Source organism: Sphaerodactylus townsendi, linkage group LG03 (genome assembly GCF_021028975.2).
Source record: "Sphaerodactylus townsendi isolate TG3544 linkage group LG03, MPM_Stown_v2.3, whole genome shotgun sequence".
Taxonomy (NCBI): domain Eukaryota; kingdom Metazoa; phylum Chordata; class Lepidosauria; order Squamata; family Sphaerodactylidae; genus Sphaerodactylus; species Sphaerodactylus townsendi.
In genome coordinates this window covers 15,297,537-15,318,381 of record NC_059427.1, presented here as the reverse complement: position 1 = coordinate 15,318,381, position 20,845 = coordinate 15,297,537, and positions in this window count along the sequence as shown.

The window sequence follows — 20,845 nt, the reverse complement described above, 5'->3', positions numbered from 1 at the left end:
GCATGTGTGAGAGGGAGGCACGCCACCTGACATCTGCACGGCAAAGTGTGTATGTGTTTCACTTCCACTCCTTGTGCTTACCAGTGTTATTACCTATTTACTGTTTTCACTGCTCATCTCTGCCCATCTGCACGAACATTCTAAGCCCTCATCCCAAGCCCTCAGGCCACAGACATGCTGCACAAACATTCTAAGGGTGACAGTTAAACACAGCCAGCTTCATGGCCTGGTGTGCCAGGAAAAAGTCAGGTATGGACTTTCGGTGATTTGAAGGTCCGATTACCTGCCCGCAACAGGGAGGGATGTCCTGTGAAAATTTGGGGGCAATCCGTCCAGCTGTTTCGGCGTTAGGGCAAGACCAACAAACGAATGGTTAGCTTTTTATATATATAGATTGAATAGCACTGGGCCCAGGACAGAACCCTGTGGTACCCCACTAGTCACTTCCCCCCAGATACAATGGGACGGCCAGGGGGTGGAAACCCTGCTTTATGTATTTTTGGCAGAATGTAAAATAGGGGAATTCGCGGAAATAACTGAATAAAGAAGTCAGCTATCTTTGCATTGATCCAGGCTGCTATTTGTGCTTCCTGTTCGGAAATGTTAATAATGGAGGTGATGTGATGTGTAGGATCCATGGTTAAAGGGGTATAGAAGGTGCGATCATTAAATTGACGCATCACTTCAGTGAGATAATCTCGTCTATTCAAACTCACTATTGCTCCTCCTTTATCAGCATCTTTGATGATTATGTTGCTATCTTGTCTTAAAGCATTGAGAATTTCATATTGGCTTTTAGAAAAATTATGGTAAATTCTCTTACCTGATGGTTTTTCTGCTTTAAAAATGTCTTTCGAGACCATTTTTTTTTTCAAACACTTGAATTGCAGGATGGAGGATGGCAGGAGTAAGTGTGGATTCACCTGACTCACTGATATTCTTTGTTCTGGCATTAGTAGAAACTTCCACAAATCAGCATGTGAACAATCAGAGGAGACTACTGCAGATCTAATCTTATTAAACTCACGGAATCGGAACTGCTGAACCCTTTGAATTTAATTTAAATTTTGACTTGACAGAATTAGTGGCTACAGTTGCAACCGGTTTTATCATAGTAATTAATAGCATGATAGGTTAACGGACCATCGAAGGACACAAGCGGGTGAATACTGTTGATTTGTCAAAAGTGAATTTCTTTGACATCTGTGTTACTTTTATGCAGCGGGATAGTTACAATGCTGTTCCTGGAGGGTAATTATTATTATAAATTTTAGATAATATTGTTTCCTCTGTTTTATCTGTGGTTAATAGTGGCCTTGGGGTGCTGTGTGGTTTCCGGGCTGTATGGCCGTCTTCTAGCTGCATTCTCTCCTGACGTTTTGCCTGCATCTGTGGTTGGCATCTTCAGAGGATCTGATAATAGGAATGGAAAGCCAGTGGAGTATATATACTGTGAGGTCAAAAGGTGAGGCCATCTGAATAGAGTAGCCTGGCATGTGAGTCACAGAGAAGTCTGTAGCATGGGGGTAACAATGAATATAGCAAGGTCAATAGGTGGATGGATCTGGGGGCATTCATTGAAAATGCTGGGGGGAAGAATTAGGACTAATAAAAGGAAACACTTCTTCACGCAACGTGTGATTGGTGTTTGGAATATGCTGCCACAGGAGGTGGTGATGGCCACTAACCTGGATAGCTTTAAAAGGGCTTTCACAGATTGGATGGAGGAGAAGTCACCATTTATGGCTACCAATCTTGATCCCTCTTTGATCTGAGATTGCAAATGTTTTAACAGGTGCCTCGAGCAACAGCCTAGAAAGCCATTGTTTTCACAACTGCATGTGAGTCTCAGGCACCTGGTAATACCGCGGTAGCAGAGAGCTGGACTAGATGGACTCTGGTCTGATCCAGCTGGCTTGTTCTTATGTTCTTATGTTCTTATGTTCTTATCTGAATAGAAGTATCCTGAATACAGACATTTCTGAATAGAGACATTTCTTAGTGCTTGTTTAAAGTGTTTTCTGTTACATTTCAGCACATAGGTTCCATTTTTGTTTAGAATGGGAGCATGTTTTGCACTTAGGGCTTTCTTTCAGCATTCATATTGACTGTGTGTTACTTTAATTTTCATTAGCGCAATCAGCGCCAGGCTGTTTGTTTTTTCAGTTTCTTAAGCACTATTGGCGCTAGACAGCACTTCCATTGGGAGAGCATCATTTAAGCAGCTCTATTTAAATAAATAGACATAGATTCTTTACACAGTCCTTTATGTTAGCAAGTTTTTCTCACTGATGTTAGTCTTAGAGCATTCAGCTTTTTGATTTTTGATTTTTCAGTCTTCGGTCTTTTCACTGTGAGCCAAGGTATGGTATTGTATTTATGATTCCCAAGGCCTTTGATTATGGCAGGAGAACTCTCACCAGCAGCCCTCTTACAAAGGCAGAGCTACCATGGGGTTTGGGGGGATTGCTGAGCCACTTGCGCAGGCCATTGGGGTCATGTGGGGGTGGAAAATCACCCACACTGCTCCCCTTTCCCCTCACTAGGCCCAGCAGAAGCTGCAGCTGGGCACCCCTGCCCAGCCCAGCCCCGCCCCTCCAGCCAGGCCCCAAGGCCCAGAGCAGCCCAATCAGGCTACTTTTTTAGCTGGCTGCAAGAGCAGCTGGCTGGACTAAAGTAAGTGGGGGTGGGGGCAGGGGGTGAGGTCTTGCTAGGGTGGGTCCTCACAAGGGGCAGGACCCCACCCCACCCCAAAAGCCAGGCCTAGCCAAGCTGCTTTTACTCTCTAACTCACCAACTAAGGTGTGTTGGGGTAGGGGGCTGGGCCACACAGGGGTTGAGCGGTGGGTCCAGGAACCATTTTTTCCCCAGGGACCATTCCCCCCACTCCACTGCCTCTTCAACTCCAACTCCAACTGACCTCTATTAGACATATCAGTAAAAATACAAAATACAGGACCAAGCGGGTGTTAAAACAGGACATAAAACTGGACAAAGCACAGAAGGTTGGTACAGAAGAGGTGATCAAGCTTCCATTATGTCTTTGTCTTGAGCATGTCCAATAAAAATTCAGCGGTTTTTCCAGTTAACCCGCTGTTGCTATTATTCAGCAGGTGAATAATCTTTGTACGCTCCAACCAACTTTTTTTATTCCCTTGCGCCGGGACAAGTAGGGAGAGTCTAGGTCAGGGGTAGGGAACCTGCGGCTCTCCAGATGTTCAGGACCTACAATTCCCATCAGCCCCTACCAGCATGGCCAAGAAAACATAATATGTTCAAGGGTCTCAACAATATCCTGACAATATGCACATGTTCTATCTTGAAGTGGCATATTCAACTATCGGCCCTTAAGAACAGCAGAGGGGAATGTGTTACATCAAGTTCAAGTAATGATCCATCTCTGCCTGGGCTCTGACAGTTGGGATAGATATTTAGCTGTCAGGCTAATTTCAGGATAGATTCCACAGTGCAAGGGAGAACAAGATGTCCTGGCTGCACTCAACAGCAACTGGTATTCCTGGTCCAGTAGCCTTCTTTTTAGGGACAGCCAAATTTCATTTGCAGATTGCATTAAAAGGGCTTCTAAGGAGAGACCTAAAGAGGTTGTTTTGGCCTCTACACATTTCCACCATTCAGAGGCTTGCAGTTCAGAGCGGGCTAAATGGGTGAGGCTTTTGGCCTCAGTATTAAAGCAAATACGAGATCAGAATTTTAAAGTAGTCATCCACGCTCTGGTTTCCAACAAGTGCTGTCCTGAGTTGAGAGACAGAACAGGGTACCCCAAAATTCTTGTAAAGAAATTTGAATGGGACTCTACAGATTTATTCCAAGCTCCAATCCAAAGGGGAACTCCATAAAGGAGTTGATGTGTCACCTTTGCATTGAAAAGTTTTAAGGCCACAGGTATGAATTCATGTCCTTTAGAGAGAAAGAACCGCACAACTGTATCAACAGAATTCTGACATCCCGAGATTGCTGCCTCTCTATGGTTTGCCCAATCTGCTCTAAAGTGGAAGTGAATGCCCAGGTATTAAAATATCTTAACTTGTTCTAGGCCAATGCTGCTATCTTAACTTGTTCTAGGCCTTAACTTGTTATCTTAAATATCTTAACTTGTTCTAGGCCAAGTGCTGGGATTAGACCTACTTGAAATAACCATTGCTTTTGATTTGGCTGTATTTACTTCAAGCAGATTGTTGAAGCAGTATTCATTAAATGCAGTTAAAAGACGTTTTACACCAACCTTAGATCTTGAAAGCAGAACCACATCGTCTGCATAAAGCAGAATTGGTAACTGGGTGTTGCCCAAACTGGGACAGTGCGAGTGTACTTCCTTGAGAATGGGTGCTAAGTCGTTTAAAAACAAATTGAATAGAACAGGGGCCAAAACACATCCCTGTTTAACACCTTTTGCAAGGTGTTTAAAAGGATTTATTAAGTAGGTGGAGTCTAGTGTCTATACCCATTTTATCTAGTTTGTTCCAAAGCAACTTCCTGTCAACCGAATCGAAAGCCCCTTTCATATCTAAAAAGGCAGCATAGAGGTTAGACTTTCCTTCTTAAGAGTATTTTGAGGATATTAAATGAAGGACCATACAATGGTCTAAAGTAATCTTGCCTTTTTAAAATCCAATTTATTCCGGGCCCAAGATCCTATTTTGTTCCGGGCCCAAGATCCTATTTTGAATGCTGAAGCTGAGTGAACAAGAGGAGTGCATCCTAACAGCCGGACAGCATCACAGCTGACCCAGCCCCAACACCAATGCCTATTGGGGTGGACAGGTAGGTCCCAGGCCGCCGGGCATTTGCCCCCTGTGGCCCCCTAACTGCTGGGTTGTCGGGCTCTCCTGCAGAGGCCTTCACGACATGCTCCCGGAGCCTGACCAAGCCCAAGCCCTGTTCGGAGGCCCCGAACCGCAGGGAGGTCCGTCGTGTATTTTCAGCCTCCCCACCAGGATGCACTCCTCTGCCCAAGCCGCTAGGGCTCTGACATGAGTGGCAGCACATCTGAAACCCCATCCCAAAACGGAGAGAGGGTGGGTCAGTTTGCTGAAGGCACCAAAAAGAGGCGGAGGCAACCGCGTGCTGCCTAATATATAGGGAGCGTGCTCCACCCATCCCCCTGTGCCTGATCCACGACATTGCCGGGTGGAAAAGCTCCACCGTATAGCCACCCAGGGCCATGCATACTCCGTACGTGAAATTCACCCCATGCCCTGCCCCCTGTCACAATTACGGTCCTTGTTGACTCAAGTGCCATCATTTGCGGCCAGATGTGCAGATCCTTTTTGGGTGAATAACCACAAGACCCGCTCTGGATTAAATTGGGCCACAGCCCTTTACTGAATGCTGAAGCTGAGCAAACAAGAGGAGCGCATCTTGACATCCGGACAGAGATACCAATTAACATTTAAATTTTCAGATGTAACAATTAACGTATTGTCAAAGGCTTTCACTCCCTGGACTGAAAAACCCTAACCCTAACCCTTCTCTGCGTCCAAGAAGGTAAATGCTGTTTGTTTCTCTTGGTTTCAACAAATTATCTTTCATAGATCTTTTGCCTGATCTTCATGTATCATCTTATGAATACACTTTCTTAATCTCGTCACCATTATCGTTGTGATTAGTTTGTAATCCACATTTAACAGTGATATTGGTCTATATGATTGTGGTAATTCTGGATCATTTCCTTCTTTATGAATTAAAGTCAGGTGTGCTTCTTGTCAATCACAGGAAAACTCCCCTCGAGACAAAGCTCATATATTTGTGATATTTTGTCTCCAGGTGGAGACAGGCTTTGACCTCAGCTGGTGTTTTTTACATCTGTTTTCGGTCTCATATTCCATCAGTCCACCCCAACATTTCATCTTTGTCTTCAGCTGTGCTTCCAGATGAGCTACATCTCAGGAGTTGCAGAAGTCAGAATTATTACAGCAACTGTAGTCAATAAAATTAAGAGGGGTAAAAAATAATCGTTTTTCACAGAGCTTGAATTTCCTCGAGACACATGACCTCTCTACGTCACCTGTTTTTCTTGGACGTACACCTTTTTTCACTGCAAAGAAGAGGACATTGTATATTACCATTCATAGCAAAAAAAAACCGTCCAAATATTAGAGAAAGTAAATAAGATCTTTTCAGAAAAGGGTTGGGTCTGGAACAGAGAGCAGGTTTTGCCTTTACTTGAACCAGCAAACCTGGGGTTGGGAGAGGGTTTGGTGCGACATGCCCTTCGCTGTGCTGCTTGGAGTTACAGAGAGAGCCTCGGTGACCCCTGTTTCTGGAAGAGATGGGGGAGGGCTTCTTGGGACAGAGGCAATATCCAGAGGCTACTGGAAGCAGAGGCTTTACAGTGTAGGGGGTGCCTATAGAGATGGGAACAGCTGTCCCCATCTGCTCAGGCACTTTACTGGCTCCCCCTTTTGTACAGCTGGGATCCAGCTTTGCAAACTGCGGGGGTGCGTGTGTGTGTATTACCTATGGGGATTGGGGAAAACTCTGATATCCAGAGAGAAGGACTATTTAAAGAAGAGCCCTTCAAGGGAAATTTGAATTCACTTTGGAAACTATCTAGCGTAAGAAAAAACAGTTGTGCTCCTAGAGGAGTAGGAAAAAGAATACTTTGTACAACAATTATTGGCTTGACAAAGGACTGCCGAAATAAAAACCTAATCTAGAGGTTGTATAGCCATACCTGACGGTGTACTGACTTACAAAAATCTTTCTTGTATATTTATGATTATAAGATAATGTTGAAATGTTACTCACCTAGTGAGTTGGAGTACGCATGGGTGTAATATTTGTGACAGTACCTGTTGTACACCTGCCTTGATTATTATGGTGGGGTCATATCGAATCAAGGCATTTTTTCAGACTGGCAGTGGTTCTGTGTGGTCTCAGGTTGAGGGCTTTCACATTGTGTACTACTTCACCCTTTGCACTGGATATGCCAGTGATTAACCTCGAACCTTCTGAATGCCAAATGGATACTCTACCACTGAGCAGAACCCTCCTTCCCACATCCTGCAAATGAAGAAGATGGAAGGTTGGGGTGTGATGGAAGCTTGGCCGAGAACCAGATAGGTAGTGTCAAGACCAGGGATCACGGGGTAATCAACGAATTTCTTCAGTGATGTCAAGAGAGGAAGTTGTGTTTCTGCCCTGCCACGGTTCAGTGCATTGATCACTGCAGATGAAGAACACTCAGATGGACACACTTGCAGTGCAGGAGTTTAAATTTCCCCTTGGACCACTTTCCTGACATTAATTTACCCTCCTACTGTTCTTTGCCCTGCGCTATTGTATCGGTTACTAACAGGAACCCTGTGGAGCAAAGAGAGGCAGAGAGAGACCCTTCCTCTCACGGTTGTCTACAACTGGCTTGCCTTGACATTAACAGGGATTAGGCGAGTGGGTTATCCTTACAATAGCCAAAGTACATGGTGGCCTGCCTGTGTGTCAGTCTTTCAGAAGATATTTCCTCCAGAACATTCTCGGTTCCTTTACCAGTTAAAGGCAGCAGCATGAGGATTTGTTGCTGCCAAGGAAGAGGGGGGGATCAAATAGATGAAGAGTACCCAAACACTAGAAAACGTCTGGCTCCACTTGCCCACCTCTCATGTAGGTGGGGCTTACCTCTTTGTCCAAGGCAGATGAAAACTAAGACCATAGTATTAGCCAAGCTTCTAGACCATGGGTGTCCCTTATCCAAGAAAAAAGCCCACTGCACCAGCGAGCCCTGTCAGTGTAGAAGCGGACCTTAATCAGAAGGCAGGGTGCTTTCAAAAGTCTTACTTGCCCAACGGAGACTTAGAATGAAGCAATTTAATGTAGGGGCTCTTGAAAATGTTTCAAGTGCTGCTCATCAACAACTGGTCAAGCCCTAGGATAGCTACTCCAAGCCTGAGATATCAGTTAAATAAGGCCAGATGAGATGTTATTGGGTCCTGCGGTTATCTGGTCCTACTAAAATTAAATGCTCCACTAAGCTTATATCTGGTGACCTTCCCCAGAGAAGTGATGCAGAACAGTAGGTATCTGGCTAGTGTTCCTGTATACATCCCTTGACTTTGATATCATCAAAAGGAACAGAAGTTTCCAAAATAATGCCAAATGCTATCAGTAGTTCAGCTAGATTCGACCTCAGCAGCATCTTAGAGACCAACAAGATTTTGGAGGGATCATCTTGGGAGAGCCAAAGGTCTCTTTGTCAACAGCGTTCATGTTGATTGAGCTAATTTGTCATCCTACTGACTGAACTTGCTGTTTGAGCTTGATTTTAGTTTTTTTTTTTTACAAGAATCTCAGAGAGTAGATTGATGACAAGTGATAGTAAGATTTATTGACATGGATGAGATGAAAAAAAGTTACACCTGTCTAAATCCATGAAAGTCCATGGAATTTTGGAAGTTTGTAAATCAGTTAAGGACTGCATGGTTTATTTACTGGTTACATGTTTTTTAGAAAGGAAAAAATCCTACTGAGTTCCCAAAGAAGACTTTATTCAGCAAACAGTAATATACTGGTAGCTTCTTTGGACCTGGCCCAGCTTGGGAATATTCATCCAAATGGGACCAGGACCCTGCAGGATCTTAGCATATTATGCACGGGACCTGTAAGACAGCGACCCCTTCTGCACAGCATACATAGCAGGTTGAAGTTGGACAAAACACAGTTGTGTGTTCACATGCATCTCTGCGAGCTGTGATTGAAGCACATGGAAACAATAGAGTTGCAGTTAACACTTTCCACCAATGGAAATTTACTTTCCACCAATGGGTAGCTACGCTGGCATGCAAAAATGAACCCCTCAAGCCATACTGATGTCTCACGATTCAACCAACTGCACCTGCTAAACAAATTTAGGCTGCTGAGTTTTTTTTTTTTAAGATACGAGAACATTAAAGTGCCTCCTGCCTGGTTGTTTGTTCTCAAGCTTAAACCCAGGATTTTTGAAAAGACTCATGAATAGTGTGATTCTCAATAAAACAGTTTGGGGAATATGACACAGGGCAGACTTGTTTTAGGGGTGGGATCTGTGCAAAGTTCTCCCCCCAAACCGGTTTCCCTGTTCTAAACCTGTGTTTATTGGCCTGTGCAGAGTGGGCAACAGGTGTTCCACCAAGCATATAGTCGAGGCAGCTACAGTACCACCTGGTCTCCCCTTTTCCACCGTTAATCCCTCCATGAATTCTATTATCATCTTTCACCACCTTGAAGATAGTCATGAATGTAGAATGTAGATGTGAATTATCTTGTCATATATTAAAAGTTTTAAATCACGTCATGACTGTTGTCAGCCATCCCAAGCCTGAAAAAGGGAGATGCGGTATATTAAATCCCAACAAACAAATGAATGAATATATTCCACATACTTTACTTAGTACCTTCTTCCATTCAGTTGAACCTTTTGCTTATGTATATATTGAGCATTTTGGAGCTACACAGGATACCTAATAATATCAGGTGCGTCGACAAAGATTTACAAGAATAGGTTTATCTATAAATTTATTTGAGAAAACAAGCCAAACTGGCAGTCTCTGATTTTAGAAAGACTAAGGTGAACATAAAAATATTCTTCAATACTTTTAAAGGATGACACAGAATTGTTGACACATTAGAGATTTTGAAAAGGGTTAACTGAGGAGAACACAGTAGTTTTCTTAAAAACCATTTTAACATATTGACAGGAGAAAAATTAATGTCTCGAGTATAGCCAATTCCAAATGTTGCGTTTTGAGGGAAAAGTAAACACCAATGGATTCATATCTTCCCAAAACAATGATTTTTATTATTAATAATGTTCCATTTTTGAGTGCTTAACAGAGCCTAGCAGAACATATTGTTAAGTACAAGGAAAAGCAATAATCCTTCAAAATGTAAGCAGAAATTAGGCCCATGAGCAGATGTTCTTTGTTAAAGGGGCAAATGATTCCAGTAAAATGGTAGCTTTTACTTTGTGGTGAATACTCTTATATGTCAAAGTATGGTAAACAAAAAAGTTCCTAATGATCAGTCGGTAGAATTGTTTAATTTTTTGATTATGAATATATACACCTGCATGAATACATAGAGAAAAACATAGACTGTTGCATTTCTCAGCAAGGTGGATCACTTGCAGTGTGAGTTTCACAAAACAATCAAATAGGTGTAGACACCTAGGCCTTGGCAATGGAATTAGACTGAACCCACCTGGAGACAAAATATCACAAAACATATGAGCTTTGTCTCGAGGGGAATTTTCCTGTGATTGGCAAGAAGCACACATGACTTTAATTCATAAAGAAGGAAATGATCCAGAATTACCACAATCATATAGACCAATGTCACCATTAAATGTGGATTACAAACTAATCACAACTATAATGGTGTCGAGATTAAGAAAGTGTATTCATAAGATGATACATTGAAGATCAGGCAAAAGATCTATGAAAGATAATTTGTTGAAACCAAGAGAAGCAAACAGCCTTTACCTTCTTGGACACAGAGAAGGCCTTTGATAATGTTTCTTGGACATTTTTGTTAAAAACATTAGAATAGTTGCAATGTGGACCTAAATTCCAAGCCAAGGTGGCAGACCTGGAGAAGCTGAGAGAGGCAGAAGGGCAACAAACGAGGCTTTCAGGAACCTAGCAGCCGGGTCCCACTCCCAAGGTGACATCTCTTCAGATGTCATGGAGAATGAGAGTTTGGGTGACAGAGGGTGCCAGTCTGAGGTGGTGGAAGATGCTCCCTTAGATGGGACCACTTCCTTAGCTGGTGGTCAGATATCCTCTTGCACTGAGGAGATCCCTCGGGGAAGTTGGGGGCTCCTTGTGATTCGATCATTAGGAATATAGAGAGTTGGGTTTGTGAGAGGCGTGATGACCGCATGGTGACTTCCTGCCTGGTGCGAAGGTTGCGGATGTCACGTCTCATCTAGATAGGCTGTTAGACAGTGCTGGGGTGGAATCAATAGTTGTGGTCCACATTGGTACCAATGACATTGGGAAATGTAGCCGAGAGGTTCTGGAAGCTAAATTTAGGCTGCTAGGAAACAGGTTAAAATCCAGGACCCCTAAGGTGGCATTCTCAGAAATGCTACCTGTTCCACGCGCAGGGTGAGCTAGGCAAGTGGAGATACAGGGTCTCAATGCGTGGATGAGAAGGTGCTGTAAGGCAGAGGGTTTCAAGATTTGTCAGGGAACTGGGGAACCTTTTGCGGGATAAGGCAGGCCTGTGTACAAGGGACGGGCTTCATCTTAACCAAAGAGGAACCAGGCTGCTGGCGCTCAACATTAAAAAGGTGGCAGAACAGCTTTTAAACTGATCACTGGGGGAAAGCCGACAGGAGCTGAGGTGACTTCGGTTCGGAATACAGAGTCCATGGGGATGCAGAAAGAGAGGGAGGTTTTTTCTAAATCAACCACATACAAGCAAGGAGCATAGAAATGTGATAAGTGATAGTGTCTACAAAAGGCTAGAAGGCAAAACACATAAATCCCAGGTTAGGGACAGGGAGCAGAGTATACAAGTGTCTCTATGCTAATGATAGAAGCCTTTAGGCCTAAAATGGGGGGAGCTGGAGTACAGGTTTTTGAAGGGGAGGGACATTGATATAGTGGGCATCACTGAGAACATGGTGGAATGAGGAGAACCAGTGGGATGCTGTTATCCCAGGTTACAGGCTCTACAGGAAGGGACATGGACAGAGCGTATTGGGGGTGGAGTGGCCCTCTACATCAAAGAGAGCATAGTGTCACATAAAAGCCGGGCAATGCAGGGGGGAGCTGATTCCTCTACAGAAGCACTGTGGATATCAATACCAGGGGTGAAGCATAGTTTAACATTAGGAATATATTATCGTCCCCCTGACCAAAGCGCACAAAAGGATTCTGAGATGGAAAAAGAAATTAGAGAGGCCAACAAAAGCAAAAATGTAATGGTAATGGGCGATTTGAACTATCCCCACATAAACTGGAAAAATGCATGTTCAGGTCATAGTAAGGAGAGAACATTCCTGGATATGTTAAATGACTGTGGCTTAGAGCAGATGGTTGTAGAACCAACCAGGGGAGAGGTGATCCTAGATCAAATTCGATGTGAGACCCAGGACCTGGTGCGGGAAGTCAGTGTTGTTGAGCCGATAGGGAACAGCGACCACAATGCTGTCAGATTCAGTATCTCTGCATGCGAACAAGTGACAACTAGTAATGTAGTTACATTTGCCTTCAGAAAGGGACATTTCTCAAAGATGAGGGGGATAGTGCGCAGGAAGCGAAAAGGGAAAATCAAGAGAGTCAAAAATGTCCAAGATGCTTGGAGGTTACTTAAAAACACAGTCTTAAAAGCTCAGCTGGAATGTGTTCCGCAGGTTAGGAAAGGCAGCACCCAATCCAAAAGAAAGCCACCATGGTTAACAAGGGAGGTTGAGGAAATTATTAGGAAAAAAAGATGCCTTTTAGAAAATGGAAGTCCAACTTAACTGATGAAGAATACCAGAGAGAACACAAATGGTGGCAAAAGAGAAGCAAGTTAGCTGTAAGGGAGGCAAAAAAGGATTATGAGGAACGCATGGCTGCGAACATCAAGACCAGCAACAAACAATTCTTCAAGTACATCAAAAGCAGGATTCTTTCATAGCAGAGGGCACTCATTTGTTCCGGCTGCATTAAGGATTTTTAATGCAAAGGTTTAATCCCAACTACTCTATGCATAAGCATAAGCATTTTATTGTCATTGTGCACGCACGCACAATGGTCCCCATCTGGATCCAAGCAGTGAACCAAGCTCTGAATGTCCCCCAATCCAAGTTTTTCCACCAAATAATGGGAGTTCCAAACTGCGTCCCTTACGCAGCCCTGTGTTTAGAACTGGGGCAAAACACCCTGGAACATAAAGCTTGGCTTAGAGCCTTTAGATTTTGGCTCCGCCTTCACTACCTGCCATCCGAACGCTCCCTTGTCTCATTGACACTACAGGACACGCAGGCTAACCCCTGGTTTTCTCTAATCGAGAGAAAGATTATTTCCATCGGCCTGCCTATTGAAACACTCTACCTAATGTCCTATTCAGAAGCGTACAATAGGCTCAGAGATCGGCTTTTAGATCTAGAATTTGCAAATTTGCATCTAGCAGCCAAACGAACCTGCTCTCCAACACAACTCCTAATTCCATTTGAGCAGAGACGTATGGCCTATTACCTCCATACCTTAACGAACCCACGCGCAAGGAGAGCCCTTACCATTGCGCGTTTTAACGTTATGCCCTCTGCCCTATTAAAGGGTAGGTTCAGTAATTTAGATAAATCCGCAAGGTTATGCAGTTGCAAACTTAATGTGGTTGAAACCCTGACTCACCAACTCCTGCACTGCACCAGATTTGATAACATCAGATCTAAATATACTAACTTATATTTTTTTCTTCCAATCTGGGCTGCCTGATCTGATTATGTTATCTTTATTGTTAAACAACTCGGACCCTGGTCTTTGTGAAGAGATCGCCAATTTCATTGCGGAGATAGTTGAGAGTTCTCAGTAGAACGTATTTGTTGTGCTCCCCGTGGGGCCTTTATCTATCATGTATCCATGCAATTGTTCCTGATTTATGTAACTTTTTCTGTTTATGCCAATAAAGGCTTATGTATGTATGTATGTATGATAGGGTAGATTGGGACTTTCTATTAGCAGCCATGACGGAAGTTGGAATTAAGGGGAATTTCTATAATGGAATTGAAAACATATACACTAAACAAAGCGCAATAATTAAGTTAAACGAAGAACAAACTTCTCAGATAGAAATAAAAAGAGGGACACGTCAAGGATGCCCCCTTTCCCCTCTCCTATTCATATTAACATTAGAACCATTACTTTCTAAAATTAACACAGAAAAAGCTGGAAGGACTAAAAAGCGGTGGGATTAACAATAAATTTAAAGCTTACGCAGATGACGTAGCTTGCTTTATTAAAAATCCTACACAGAAAATCCCCAAACTACTCCAGCTGATTTCCCAGTATGGCTCAATATCCGGCTTTAAAATTAACAACACAAAGACAAAAATGATAGTAAAAAATCTGAAACCAGAAGAGGAAAGGAAATTAGAACAAATATCCCAATTTAGAATAGTTAAAAACTTAAAATATTTAGGGATTACACTAGAAAATAATAATAATAACTTGATTAAAAACAACCACATTAAAACATGGAACTCCCTTAAACCAAAATTTACCAAACCTAAACCTCTCCTTTTACGGGAAAATATCCTTGATAAAAATGTCAATCCTGCCTAAGATGTTATATATTTTTCAATGTGCCCCTTTGATTACATCTAAAAAACTGTTTGCTACTTGGCAACAAGAAATTTGTAAATTTGTTTGGGGAGGGAAAAAAACGTGAGTAAAATATAAAAACTTAATAGACGATAAGAGTAGAGGAGGATACGCCCTCCCAGACCTCTGCTTATACCACGACGCGGTTGCACTTGCATGGGTTAAAACATGGGCAAATTTAACTGACCGCAAAACCCTGAACATAGAAGGATATAATAACTTAGCGGGATGGCATAATTACTTATGGCCCAAAACACCTGAAAAAAATCCAGGAGACAAACAATTCAAAATGCACATAATCAGAAACACTTTATTAAAAATATGGTCAAAATATAGAAAGATATTTTATATTAATATCCCCCTTTGGACATCCAGACAGGAAAGTATATGTTTATTGGAAAAGAAAAAAGACACAAAATGGTTGACATACAAAGATACAATTACAACAACACAAGATGTACTAACATTTAAACCTAGAAATGAAATCATCATAAATGGAGTGCATTGCCACTGGTTTACTTATATCCAGCTACATGACACATGGGTACATGATATGAAAAACTGGGGAATCAGCCGGAAACAACTGATATTAGACAAAATAATTGAGGGAGATAACAAGAAACTGGTCAGCAAATTGTACAGACACCTTCTGGAACAAAATACAGAAACAGAGCAAGTTAAATCAAACATGATAAAGTGGGCACAAAACCTAGACGAGCCAATACAAATAGAACAGTGGGAAAAATATTTCAAAAATATTTACAAATATACCCCAAATCCGGATCTCTGGGAGCATCAATTAAAAATGTTCTATAGGAGCTACCTAACTCCCTTAACAATTTCAAAATTTAGTAAAAAACAAACAAATAAGTGCTGGAAATGCCAAACAGAAACTGGCACCTTCTTCCACATCTGGTGGACCTGCAAAGAAGTAAAGAAATATTGGTCACAAATTCATGCAGAAATACAAACAATAATTGGCAAAAAATTCAAAAAAAACCCCTGAGACTTACCTGCTTAGTCCAATGTGAAAAGAAAAATTTAAAAAAACACAGTTTCATTTGTTATACCACTTGTTAACAGCAGCTCGTTTAACTTTAGCGAAGCACTGGAAGCTAGCCACTCTACTGAACCTCGAAGAATGGAAACAGAAAGTAAACCATCTCTACATCATGGATAAGCAAGCACACCAAATAAAACTCTTACCAGTGGAAATATACATTAAAAACTGGCAGCCTTGGACAGACTATATCACAAAGAATTCAGAAGTCATGAATCTCCCTGTTGACTATTAAAAATAATTTTTGTTAAAACAATATCCTGAGAAAATAAGTTTTTGGAATAAGCTAAAAGATTCTCTTGATGAAAAGTAACCACAAGCTGTTATATTATAAACATAACAATAATTTAAGATAATAGATAATTGTATAGAAATTATTACTGTTTTCTTTGTAGACTAAGGACTATGACAACAATGTCTGATATCCAAGAGGATATAATAATGAAGTTAGCTTTTTCAGTTCAGATAAACAGAAGGTTATATATCTTTTAAACAGCCACAACTACGAGCTGTTGGAAGCGGTGGCTAAATTTTTTAATGGTGTTATTTTAACTCGTCAGAAGTTGTAAAGTCGTAAAGGCTGTTATTATCTTGCTAAGTTAATCTTAAACTATTTATATGCCATTAAAGGTATTCGAAATCGAACTTTTAAAAAAGTTAGCTTTTTAATTCATATTAATTGAGATATTTAAAGATCATAGATCTATTGTTGAAGGAGAAGTCAAATTTTTAAAACTTGTATTCGTTTCTTCCCTTTTTCTTTTTCTTAAACCTTTATCCCATACTCCTTGTTCCATGTTTTTTTTCTTTTTTTTCTTTTCTTCTCTTTTTCCCCCTTCCCTTCCTGCCTTAAACAACAAAACCACACGCTTTATATATACTTATTATTATTATTATTATTATTATTATTATTATTATTATTATTATTATTATTATTATTATTATTATTATTATTATTATTATTATTACCATTAGTATATTGTTAATGGGGAAAAAATTAATTACCTGTTGTGTACCAAATGATGAACAATAAGTGAATGAATTTACAATGCTAATGAAATTGAAGCTAACCTGCGTGAAAATGTAAGAAATTAGACTTACATAATTATATTGATCTGTTCTCCTTTTGTCTATTCTTTGATATTTCTCTCTTTTTTTGATTTTGTAACTTATTTTAAATTTTCAATAAAGCTCAATATTAAAAAACAACAACAGGAAGACAGCTAGGGAAGCGGTCGGCCCGTTAGATGACAAAGGAACAAAGGGTGTGCTAAAAGATGGCAGGGAGATTGCAGAGAAGCTGAATGAATTCTTTGCATCTGTCTTCACCCAAGAGGAGGTGAGGAACATTCCTGCACCTGAACCAAGCTTCTTAGGAGGCGAATCCGAGGAACTAGCGAAGATAGTGATAGACAAGGAAGAAGTTCTGGCAGCCATTGATAAACTAAATGTTACCAAATCCCCTGGCCCAGATTGCATTCACCCAAGAGTTCTTAAAGAGCTCAAGCATGAAATTGCTGATCTTCTCACTTTAATATGCAACTTATCCCTGAAATCAGGCTCCATCCCTGAAGACTGGAAGATGGCCAATGTCACACCAATCTTTAAGAAAGGATCTAGGGGGGACCCGGGAAATTACAGGCCAGTCAGTTTGACATCTGTTCCTGGTAAATTAGTAGAATCTATCATTAAAGATAAAATTATAAAACATGTAGAAAAGCAAGACCTGCTGAGAAAGAGTCAGCATGGCTTTTGCAGAGGCAAATCCTGTCTTACAAACTTACTAGAGTTCTTTGAGGGTGTAAACAGACATGTGGATAAGGGGGAACCAGTGGACATTGTCTACTTGGATTTCCAAAAGGCTTTTGACAAAGTTCCTCACCAGAGACTGTTGAGAAAACTCAGCAATGAAGGAATAAGAGGGGAAGTCCTCCTATGGATTAAAAACTGGTTGAGAAACAGGAAACAAAGAGTGGGTGTAAATGGGAAGTTCTCACAATGGAGAGATGTCGGGAGTGGTGTCCCCCAAGGATCCATTTTGGGACCAGTGCTCTTTAACCTATTCATAAATGACCTGGAAGTAGGGGTGGGTAGCGTGGTGGCCAAGTTTGCAGATGATACCAAATTATGTAGGGTGGTGAGAACCACAAAGGATTGCGAAGAGCTCCAAGCGGACCTTGATAAATTAGGTGAGTGGGCTAAGAAATGGCAAATGCAGTTCAATGTAGCAAAATGCAAAGTGATGCACATAGGGGCAAAAAATCCAAACTTCACATACACACTACAGGGGTCAGTGCTATCAGTCACAGACCAGGAAAGGGATTTAGGCGTCTTAGTTGATAGTTCCATGGGAATGTCAACTCAATGCATGGCAGCTGTGAAAAAGGCAAACTCTATGCTGGGGATAATTAGGAAAGGAATTGATAATAAAACTGCAAAGATTGTCATGCCCTTATATAAAGCAGTGGTGTGACTGCACTTGGAGTACTGTGTCCAGTTCTGGTTGCCGCATCTCAAAAAGGATATTGAGGAGATAGAAAAAGTGCAGAGAAGGGCAACAAGGATGATTGAGGGACTGGAGCACCTTCCCTATGAGGAGAGGCTGCAGCGTTTGGGACTCTTTAGTTTGGAGAGGAGGCGGCTGAGGGGGGATATGATTGAAGTCTACAAAATTATGCATGGGGTAGAAAATGTTGACAGAGAGAAATTTTTCTCTCTTTCTCACAATACTAGAACCAGGGGGCATTCATTGAAAATGCTGGGGGGAAGAATTAGAACTAATAAAAGGAAACACTTCTTCACGCAACGTGTGATTGGTGTTTGGAATATGCTGCCACAGGAGGTGGTGATGGCCACTAACCTGGATAGCTTTAAAAGGGGCTTGGACAGATTTATGGAGGAGAAGTCGATCTATGGCTACCAATCTTGATCCTCCTTGATCTGAGATTGCAAATGCCTTAGCAGACCAGGTGCTCGGGAACAACAGCCACAGAAGGCCATTGCTTTCACCTCCTGCACGTGAGCTCCCAAAGGTACCTGGTGGGCCACTGCGAGTAGCAGAGAGCTGGACTAGATGGACTTTGGTCTGATCCAGCTGGCTTGTTCTTATGTTCTTATGTTCTTATGTTCACAATACTAGAACCAGGGGGCATCCATTGAAAATGCTGGGGGGAAGAATTAGGACTAATCAAAGGAAGCACTTCTTCACACAACGTGTGATTGGTGTTTGGAATATGCTGCCTCAGGAGGTGGTTATGGCCACTAACCTGGATAGCTTTAAAGAGGGCTTGGACAGATTTATGGAGGAGAAGTCGATCTATGGCTACCAATCTTGATCCTCCTTGATCGCAGATTGCAAATGCCTTAGCAGACCAGGTGCTCAGGAGCAGCAGCAGCAGAAGGCCATTGCTTTCACATCCTGCACGTGAGCTCCCAAAGGCACCTGGTGGGCCACTGTGAGTAACAGAGTGCTGGACTAGATGGACTCTGGTCTGATCCAGCAGGCTAGTTCTTATGTTCTTATGTTCTTATGCTGTTAGACCTACTACTTGTCCACTGAATCCGTGCCCCTCCTGGCTTATCAAAACTTGCCGGGAGGAGTTACGACCCCACCTGTTGAACATCATCAATGACTCCCTTGAGCAAGGAGTTTTTCCAGGTGGGTTGAAAGAGGCAGTGATCCGCCCACTCTTAAAAAGACCATCGTTAGATCCAGGAGATCTGGCCAATTACCGCCCTGTTACGAATCTTTCGTTTCTGGGGAAGGTAATTGAGAGAGTGGTGTTGGAGCAGCTTCAGGGTTTCCTGGATGACACATCGGCTTTCGATCCCTTCCAGTCTGGCTTCCGTGCTGGGCATGGGATGGAGACGGTTCTCTTTGCTGTCATAGACACGCTCCATATGCAGCTCGACCGAGGCAGATCGGCGCTGCTGGTTTTGTTAGATCTGACTGCAGCGTTTGATATGGTCGACCACGATCATTTGGCCCACTGCCTGGCTGCTTCCAGGGTGCGGGGCACCGTCCTTCAATGGATTGTCTCATTCCTCCGGGACCACAGTCAGCAAGTGTGGTGAGGGGATCAAGCCTCCCAGAAGTGCCCGCTTTATTGCGGAGTGCCCCAGGGGGCGTTGCTCTCCCCACTGTTGTTCAACATTTATATGTGACCCCTTGCTCAGCTGGTATGGAGCTTTGGGCTGATCTGTCATCAGTATGCTGATGACACTCAGCTCATTCTGTTGATGGAGGGGGGAGCCGTCTCTGCCCCTGCGGCTCTACAGCATTGTTTGGAGGCGGTAGCTGGTTGGTTGCAGCAGAGCAGGTCAAAACTGAATCCATCGAAGATGGAGATCCTTTGGCTTGACAGTGGGGGGAAGGTTGGGAATTTCCAGCTGCCAGTGTGGGAGGAGGTCTCATTGGCGCCGACCTCCTCCATTCGCAGCCTGGGGGTCCACCTGGATTCGTCTCTTTCAATGGAGACCCAGGTGGCCCATATAACCCGGGTTGCGTTTTTCCATCTTCGTCAGGCCCGGTGGTTGGCTCCCTTCCTCTCCCATGTGGACCTGGCCACTGTGATCCATGCAACGGTCACCTCCAGGCTAGACTATTGTAACTCGCTCTACGGGGGCCTTCCCTTGCGTTTGATCCAGAAGCTGAAACTGGTCTAGCATGCGGCGGCACGCTTGCTCACAGGGGGCGCCTATCATGATCACATCCAACCTGTGTTGCGTAGCCTGCACTGGCTTCCGGTTGAGTTCCGAATCATCTTCAAGGTGTGGGTATTGACCTTTAAGGCCTTACGTGGCCTGGGACCCTCGTACCTTCGGGACCGCATTACCCCATATGTCCCCACTTGGCCTCTGCATTCAGCAGAGGCCAATTTACTGGTGGTTCCTGGCCCCTCAATGATGCAGCTGGCCTCCACTCGGGCCAGGGCCTTCTCTGCCTTGGCCTCTGCCTGGTGGAACACCCTTCCTCCAGCTGTCTGGGCCCTGTGGGATCTTGGTGAATTCTGCAGGGCCTGTAAGACTGAGTTGTTCCACCGGGCTTTTGGAGTGTACAGCGGCTGAAGAGGTGCCCCTTCTTTTCCTCCGGTTTCGGAACCCCTTGTCACCTAGGGGACCCACTTCTTGTTCTGTTTCACCCTCCTTGGGAGGGTTTAATTGGGTTACTGCTGACGCCACTTTATTTATTTATAATTTATTATAATTTATTATTATTATTATTATTTATTGAATCTACCGCTGTGTTTTAAAGTTAAATTTAAATTAATTAATTATTCATTAATTATTTTAATTAATGGGGTTTGTCTGTATATATTATATGTAGAATCTCTGTTGTGCACCGCCCAGAGCCCTTCGAGGGTTGGGCGGTATAAAAATCCCATAAATAAATGAATAAATAAATGAATAAATAAGTAAGTAAGTAAGTAAGTAAGTAAGTAAGTAAGTAAGTAAGTAAGTAAGTTAGTAAGTAAGTTAG